This window comes from Triticum aestivum, chromosome 2B, assembly GCF_018294505.1.
Source record: "Triticum aestivum cultivar Chinese Spring chromosome 2B, IWGSC CS RefSeq v2.1, whole genome shotgun sequence".
In the NCBI taxonomy this organism is placed as follows: domain Eukaryota; kingdom Viridiplantae; phylum Streptophyta; class Magnoliopsida; order Poales; family Poaceae; genus Triticum; species Triticum aestivum.
Window position 1 is genome coordinate 300,048,056 of NC_057798.1, and position 8,403 is coordinate 300,056,458.

General features: G+C 42.9%; 1 long non-coding RNA gene across 1 annotated transcript; it reads right to left on the minus strand.

Moving 5' to 3' along the window:
• Nucleotides 1-508: 508 nt before the first annotated feature.
• On the minus strand, nucleotides 509-2,147 carry LOC123044787 (uncharacterized). Its single transcript, XR_006420421.1, has 2 exons — nucleotides 1,704-2,147; nucleotides 509-983 (listed from the first exon to the last, which is right to left on the minus strand). It is a non-coding gene; the product is annotated as an uncharacterized lncRNA (long non-coding RNA).
• Between the last annotated feature and the right edge of the window lie 6,256 nt (nucleotides 2,148-8,403).

The window sequence follows — 8,403 nt, forward strand, 5'->3', positions numbered from 1 at the left end:
ACTTGCTATTATATGGTACAACAAATAGAGAATATACCTTTTATCCAACTAGAGGCGGGAAGCATACCTGTGAAGAACAGTGTGGAGGAAGTAGGAAAGATGCAAAGTAGTAGCACATTACATTGGTGGATGTTTTTTTCGAATCACATAGGTGGAACTTGACAGCAGTAGCAACTAGGGAGCCCATGACTCGCCTCCACCTGTGGACTTTCTACGAATGTAAAGAGACCGATCACATGCTACAAATGTGAAGAGACCAATCACATGCTAATGCAGATTAATATTTCCTCACACTACTTTCATGTATATACATGTTAAGAAGTGCAGACAAGACAATGAAATAAAAGATATATAAGTGTTATACGTAGTAGATGGATATAACTTTTGCTAGACGAAACTTCGTATAATTGATACGGATGAGTTGAAGAGACAATAATCAAAGTTGGCAGAATGTCAACAGAAAAAGTAATATAAGTTCAATTCATTAAAATAATGCAAGGCACACCAATGAAAAGTTAAATAACTCTATAATTCATATCCTAAATGATCCTTACATGAACAACAACAAAATATATGAGTTCATCGTCTGTATTATAATTTACCAGAACTAGGTAACTCAACCTTACCTTTTTTTTAGAACATAGACGTCAGAGACGTCCGGCTTTAAATTAATAAAGCCCACAACAATAGGCAGCGTGCAAACAAAGTATCAAGACCAAACTAAACGGAACCGAAGCTAGACAGCCAAGTTTCGAGGCAGAGCCAAAAGGCGAGACCGGTGATAAGTGCGTTACATGGCATAGCTAGCCAGCAGAGCGAGCACGCAGGCTCAAAGAAAGCAGGACCAAAAGGGCCGCCTATCCCTATAAGGCAGCAGACGGAGGAGGCGACGGGGCCCGGGACACCGAGTAGACTGTGCGGAGCCGAGCGATGGCATGTCGATGGAGATCAGCATCCTGTTGCCTTCCCAGCGTAGCCCACTGCTGCAAGAATAAGATGCATTTGAAGATAACATCAGCAGGGTGAGAGGGAAACGCTCCCTCAATAGTAAACTTGTTACGAATATGCCATAAGGCCCATAGCAAGGCCGAAGCACACGTCCACATTATCCGGCGCAAAGAGCCCGGGATCGCGGATAAGTAAGACACAAGCTCAGAGCGTGAGCGTGGATCCCAATCCACCCCAGCGGCCTCCCTGGCCGCACTCCAAGCAAACCGCGCCAAAGGGCAGCGAAAAAACGCGTGGTCAGCATCTTCCGCGTTATGACACAAAGCACACGGTCCGGAAGCAGGGCCATTGCGCTTGGCTATATTAATAGAGGTAGGAAGGCGATCCTGACATAATTGCCAAAGAAAGACCTTAATTTTTAGCGGGATTCGCGCCTTCCAAAGCCCCGAGGCTGCCATAGGGGCATGCCCGCGGCACAACTCCCTGTACATTGACTTGACAGTGAACTTGCCAGAGCCCGGGAGTCTCCAAGAGACCTCGTCTGCGGAGTCCGATAAGCGGACGGTCGCAGTCAAAGCCCGCACGTGATCCCACTCGGCCCGCTCCAGTCCCACAAGCTCCCTTCTGAAACTCAACCTTACCTCTGAATAAATTTAACAGATCAACTAAGTAAATGAAATTTTAAAGTACGTGTACACTGAGCCCAACAAGATAATGATGAGGAGGAGGTTGGGAGAGTAGTAAGACAGTCATACCCATCACTACTCTGCCACATAAGATGAGGAACACTATGAAGAACATGGCCGTCAAACCCGACACCACAATCCTTGGCCCAGTGACACGAACAGGATAGCAGCGCCATTAGGGAAGTTACCAACTACGGATCACTCATATTCTTCAGTGGCCTCCCCGGCGACCGCCTTGCCTCGCTGCTAGGGAGCGCCAAATCCGCGGCTAGAACGCGTGCCCCGACCTCGCTCAGATCTGGCCTCCAAGATAATCTCCTTCCCAGCTTTGTTGATGCACGGGCAGGCCACTCGATTTGGTGCAGCCACTCCGGCACTCCCCATCACATGGACGAGTAGGCCAATCAATTTGGTACACCCTCTCCATCTATTTTTCCCTTCTCAAACATGGTGGAGCAGAGGAATGAGGAAGGGATATGCTTTGTACACATGGGATGGGTAGCACGTTGACCAATGGTCAGCCAGTTGTGACTGACTTATATGGAGTATCTATAGATAGAAGACGAGACTTTCGTACTACTTCCTTTCTTACATAATATATATAGGTCTTTTAGCTACAGAATATACTATGAAAAAAGCTACAGAATTTTTTTACTATAGAAGACGAGACTTTCCTACTTCTTTTCTTACCTAACAGGTCTTTTAGCTATAGAATGTACTTCCTCCGTCTCAAAATAAGTGTCTCAATTTTAGTATAAATTTGTACTGAAGTTAATACAAAGTAGAGACACTTATTTTAAAACGGAGGGAGTATGAAAAAAGCTACAAACTATATTTCGGTGAGAAATTAGCTACAGAATTTTCTAAAAAAGCTACAGAATTCAATATTTCCTAATTGATTATGAACATGCAGTGACAACACGCAAAAAATAAAAAGTCAATGTTGTGCATTAAAAAAATACTTGCCAAACGAAAATAATATACAGAGATAATTTAAACAAAAATAATCAATGAAGCGGAAAAGGTGCTTATAGAGGTGTTCAATTCACAATGATTATAAACTTCCATTCAATGTTGAAGAACAAAAAACGCAAGTCCATATAAATAAGCAAAATAGCAAAAAGATGTCATTTACCAAAAATATATAATATATCAATTCTAGCCGCGCAATTACGCGGGTGGACCCGCTAGTTATAATAAAATTTAAATAACATCGTCGCTTTGAGAAGTATGTGAAGCAAGAGCTCCTTCTAAATTTGTGCATAGTTTTAGATTTGCTTTGGACTGCAAATGCACAATGAATTAGGCTCATGGGTTACTCTTCCATGTCACATACATCTTGGTGGAGCGCTCAAAATAATAAACAATGAATACATGCACTCATCACCAAGCATAGTGAGTGATCACATAAGATAGATAGGATAATATCAAGCATGCATAAGTGTAGCTTATGATCAAACACATGATCATCAATGTCTCGCAAGCATAGTATCTCAACCAAAAGCAAACAAAGATTGAAAACCACCAAATAAAACAAGAGAGAACAAAAGAAACACTCTCTCTATCGAAGCCTATGATCTATACATTTTTCTCCCCCTTTGGAAACAAGTTATCAAAAAGTTCATAGAAAATGCATAGTGCTAGATCGACTCTCAGGCTTGATCTTCTGGTGGTGGTGTCCTGATAACTCCAAGGATGAAGGCTTCAATTGAAGTGGATGGAGCTGGAGGAGTTGGTGCTGGAGCTAGTTGCAATGGAACTATAGGGGCAGTGGCTAGTGCTGAAGTTGTTGCTCTAGTGTCTGTCACTGGCACTGCAACTGACCTCTGGGCTCTGGGCACTCTGGCAAACACATTGGTGGTAGTCTTGCCCTTCCTCTCATGCATGTCATCCTGCAGCTGCTCCACAACTGACTGAATCTCAGTTACCTTGACATCTAGATCATAGAATTTTTGTTCCATGATTCTTTCTAGGCTCTCCTAGTTTTGAGTTAGGGTGGCCAACCCCTTCTCAATCCTCAGAGATGATGCTATCAAGTAACCAAGTTGCTCCTGTTTGGTCTTCAAGAAATATTGAGATGCCTCCTCTTGAGTTGGCATCTTGGCAGCCTTCTCCCTCTTTGCCTTCTCCTTCTTCTCCTGAGCTTGAACTGATTGTGGATCATCTTCATTCATGACAACCTCATTGTCCTCAAAGTCTGGATAAAGTGGAAAGTGTTCCTTATCCAACTGATATTTTCCTGTGCCAATTTTTGAGTTTATCAATTCTTGAATCTGAGGGGCATATCCACAGCTCCTCTTATGATCTGCTGCAGTCCTCTTTATGGTTTCAACTATAAGGCTCATGACTTTGAATTTTTGTGGCACATCAAATAAATGCAACATATTGATGGCATGCCCTCTGATCATGTTGTGGTCACCTGACTTGGGCAACAGAGTGTGCCTCAGAATCCAATTGATAGTAGGTAGCCCTGACAACAGAAAATGGACTGATCCAAAAGTGAAAGTCTCTAGGGCTTTGTCTGCGATCTCCTTGTACATGTGTGCCATGATATTGTGTCCCATTTTCTTCTTGGCATATACATCCAGATCATCATCATTTTCCTTTGGGGCATTTATCAGTTTTGCCCATTCTTCTATAGTGGATTGGTACCTTGTACCTTCAGACATCCAAACAATTCTTCCATCTGGGTAAAAATGTGTTGTGGAGTAGAATTGCATGATAAGTTCATCATTCCAATTTGTGAGCTTTTGCCCAACAAAATCTGCAACTCCACAAGCAACAAAGTTGTCTTGCACTCCAGGATAGTGCTCTTCATTCTCCTTCATGTAGGTCCAGTCGACCCACCTCATATCACAAACTATGGGCTTCTTGTCCAACAGAATTGTTTCATAGAAGTCCTGCTATTCCTTTGTATGGAACCTGTAATCAACAGCAGTTCTTCTCCTTGTGGCATATGGATCTCCCATCCTCCATATCCTCAATCCTGAGTCTTTTCTGATGTTCATGTCCTCAGCCACAGGATGGGCATCATTGTGATCTGGTATCTTTGGCTTGAGCTTCCTTAGAACCTATCCTTCTTCATCTTCCTCCTCAGCAACCTCAGGCACTGGGGCCTTGTTCTTCTCAGCGGCTGGAATACTCCTGGTATTCCTCTTTGGTGCAGACTTGGCCTTGGGGGCAGCTTTGGGTGCTTCCTTGGGCTTAGATGTTGCAGCCCCAGATTTAATAGCATCACCCATAAGCTTTGGTGCCTTTGGTGCTGGTGCAGAAAGCTCTTCCTCTTCCATCATGGAAGGTTGCCCAACAACTCTGGCCATGGTATTCTTGACCTTTTCCTTCCTCTTCTTGCTTTCATCAACTGCCTCTTTGGGATCAAGATTTTCAGGCAGTTGAGTTGATGCTCTGGCCTTGGGAATAGGTTGCCTTCTTGCAGGAATTTTGATCTTCATGCCTGGCTTTATATCCTTTGATGAGCCATATTCCTTCTTGAGCACCACTTTCTTGGAAGTAGCCTCATCTTCCTCAGCTTTGTAATCTTCATCCTCTGAATCTGAAGTTCTTTTCCTCCTTTGCCTAGTTGCAGCCTTAGGCAAATTGCTAGGAGTACTTCTGCTCCCTGCATCTGAAGTTGAGGGACTAGTGCCCTCACTCAAGTCCATCTGCTCTTCTGACCTGTTCTGGCTGTCACTTTGATCAGACATACTGCAAAAGCTGACTGCTAACCCTGTGAAGAGTTATAGATGAGATAGAAAAGATGAGCATCACAAAATGCAGAGGTTTTTGCAAAAGAATGACTCAAAAGTTCAGTCTTAGTTTTCCACAGAAAGCATTTCGGATCCACCGATTTTCAAACTCGGTGATACCGAAGCAGTTTTGGAACCTAAACTGATGATCTCGGTTGGACCGAGTTTCAGTTCGGTGGTACCGAGACTGCTAGGGTTTCACAGAATCCTCAAATCGGTTGCACCGATTAGTAATTCTCGGTCAGACCGAGAGTCACTAGTGCAATGGCATAAGCCAAATCAGTGAGACCGAGTTTTTCAACTCGGTGGGTCCGAGATGGTTTTGGTGGAAACCTAAACCTAAAAATTTGAATCACGTCTAATCTATGAACTACTTTGGCTGGATAGAAGAGTTTCAACCGTGGCAAGAATCAATATGAGAACAATGTGCCAGGAATCAGACATGGATAGCACAAAGATTAAGTCCATACCCTAACTTGGCGGTGTACTTGCTACGGCGGCAACGGCGGGGACGAAATCCGTTGACGGCGGCGGAGACCAGCGACAGGAGGCTGCTGGCGACGAGGAGACGATCCGGAGACCACGATGGCAGAGCGAGCTGTTGCGCGGGCGAAGGGTTTCAGAGAAATTACCAAAATTTTGCCCGTGGCTATATATATAGCTTGACCCTGTCGGTGTGACCGAGTGGAACAACTCGGTGGCACCGAGATGCATAACTGTGTTCAGTTACAGCAAATCGGTGAGACCGAAAAGTTCAAATCGGTTGCACCGAGATTGAAAACTCAGATCAACTTGATGATCTCGGTAGGACCGAAATGGAAGGATCGGTCAGACCGAGAATCATTAAGAGGTTTTGGAAGTTTAAGTCTATGACGAATCGGGGACTCCGAGTGCTCCTCACACAGAGTGGTTCGAATCTAATTTGATCAAATTTTGTGATGTAGCATGAATAGAGTTTGAGATGAGAAAAGCATAGATAGCTAAAGACGGTTCTAAGGCATTCTTGTCCATCCACTTGGCACAAACAAAAGAATCCAAACAAACAAAACAACAAGTGGATGTCCTTGAATGAGTAAAATATGCACCAACATGCTCACACAATAAGATGGCAATTGAAATATGTGGCAAAGCATGCATAACCAATTTTAGCATCTATCAAGCAATTGGCGATGACTAGGTCATATATATATATGAGTATATTGACTTAGGAGTCAAATGAGAACATTTGATCATAGGTCATACTCATCGTTTAAGCTCAAGTGGGGTTACCACTTTTACATAATGCATTAATGTGTTCACACCATTAGAGTTGCTTTGACTCAATTCTTAGAGTTAAGCTCCCCCTAGATGTGAGATCCCCCTTAGAGGGATGAACTAACCTTGGATTTTGTCGATGATGACTTCATGTAGGTGTTGAAGATGTAGATGCTCAATGTTGATGTAGATCATTTGGAGCAATCCTTTGGAGTGAGTTGCACTTTCAACTTGCTTACATGGGTTAGTCCCATAAGGAACAAACAAGAATATCCATAGATATAGAGTGATGCACACACAAGATGATGTCCATGAAAACATTAGGTTACCTTGTCCCTTGCCTTACCAACATGAGGGTTTGTGACTCCTTGAACTAGTGCAAGATGTGAAAGTTGATTGCACTTGTTCTTGCCAAAATGATATGAGTGAAGAATGTTGGCGGAGTCACCCTCAAGAACTCTCTAGTTCTTCTTCTTCGGGATCCACATCATCTTGATGGGAATCCTTGGAGTTGTAGTTGTACTTGATGAAGTAGAACTTGACGTAGTCTTGGGGACCCACTTGAACGAGGCTTTAGGTGCTTCTTCAAATGCATCAATCTCTTCTTGAAGCTTGTCCTTGCATTTGTTCTTGTGGTCTTGTGGTGGAAGATCATCTTGAGCTTGTGTCCCCTTGAAGGAAGTAGGATCATACTTCTCTTGTTGAGGAACAAACTTTGTCTTGGGGTATTGATCTTCTTCTCACTCAACTCCATTGGCGTTGAACTTTCGTTCAAAACCAACACCTTGATTCTTCCGGTGCCTTCCTTGCTTGCGTACAATTTCCTCGAATTGTTTACTCCCGGCAAGGCTCTTGTAAACACCTTTCTCTATAATTGCCTTCAATAAACTATTTTCTTGCTCAAGTGTAACTTGGCTAAGAGAATCATTAGTGGAATCAAGAGAACTACTAGAAGCAACAACATTGGATTTGACATTATTATTGTTACTACTAGAGGAAGTATCTTTCTTGTACTTGTTACTAGACTTGACTTGAGGCATGTAAGTAGATAAGAGTAAACGCTTGGCAATGTAAGAAGAACTTTTCTTACGGAGATCATCATTGATTGCCTTTAAGAACTCATGCTCTTGCTCAAGATTGAGCTTTTCAAAGCGTAACTTCTCATGAGCCCTTAAAAGTTCTCGATGATCTTTGAAGATAGTTTCATGAGCCAACTTAAGAGTGTTTAGTTCTTTAGTTAGAAGCTCAATTTTCTCCTTATCATTGTCTTTCGTTTGATTAGCATGATTAATTGACGTTTCATCATAGTATTCATCACTAGAGTTGTCAACAAGTAAATCATCATCCACATGCAAGTCGTCTTCATTACTATTAAAATCAACATACTCGGGATGTGTTACCTTTGGACCTTTGGCCATGAAGCATCTTCCAACACCTTCATTTGGTGAGTCAAATATGTCGTAGGAGTTGCTTGACACAAGTGCTAGACCGGCAACACCTTCATCTTGAGTATATTCGGAGTCGGAGTGATAGCTTCTCTCGGAGTGATTGTCGGAGTCGGAGCCGGAAACCCATTCACCAACATGAGCTTGATGTATTCGTTTTGTGTAGCTCCTTGATGACTTGTCCTTTCTTTCCGAATCCTTACTTCTCCGTGAGGGTCTTCGTTCATAACGATCATCTCTACTACTCCTCTCTCTTGGTGGTGATTCTTCTCTTTTGCTCTTTCTTCTTGGAGAATCTTCTCTTCTTTTGTAGGGTGCCGTACA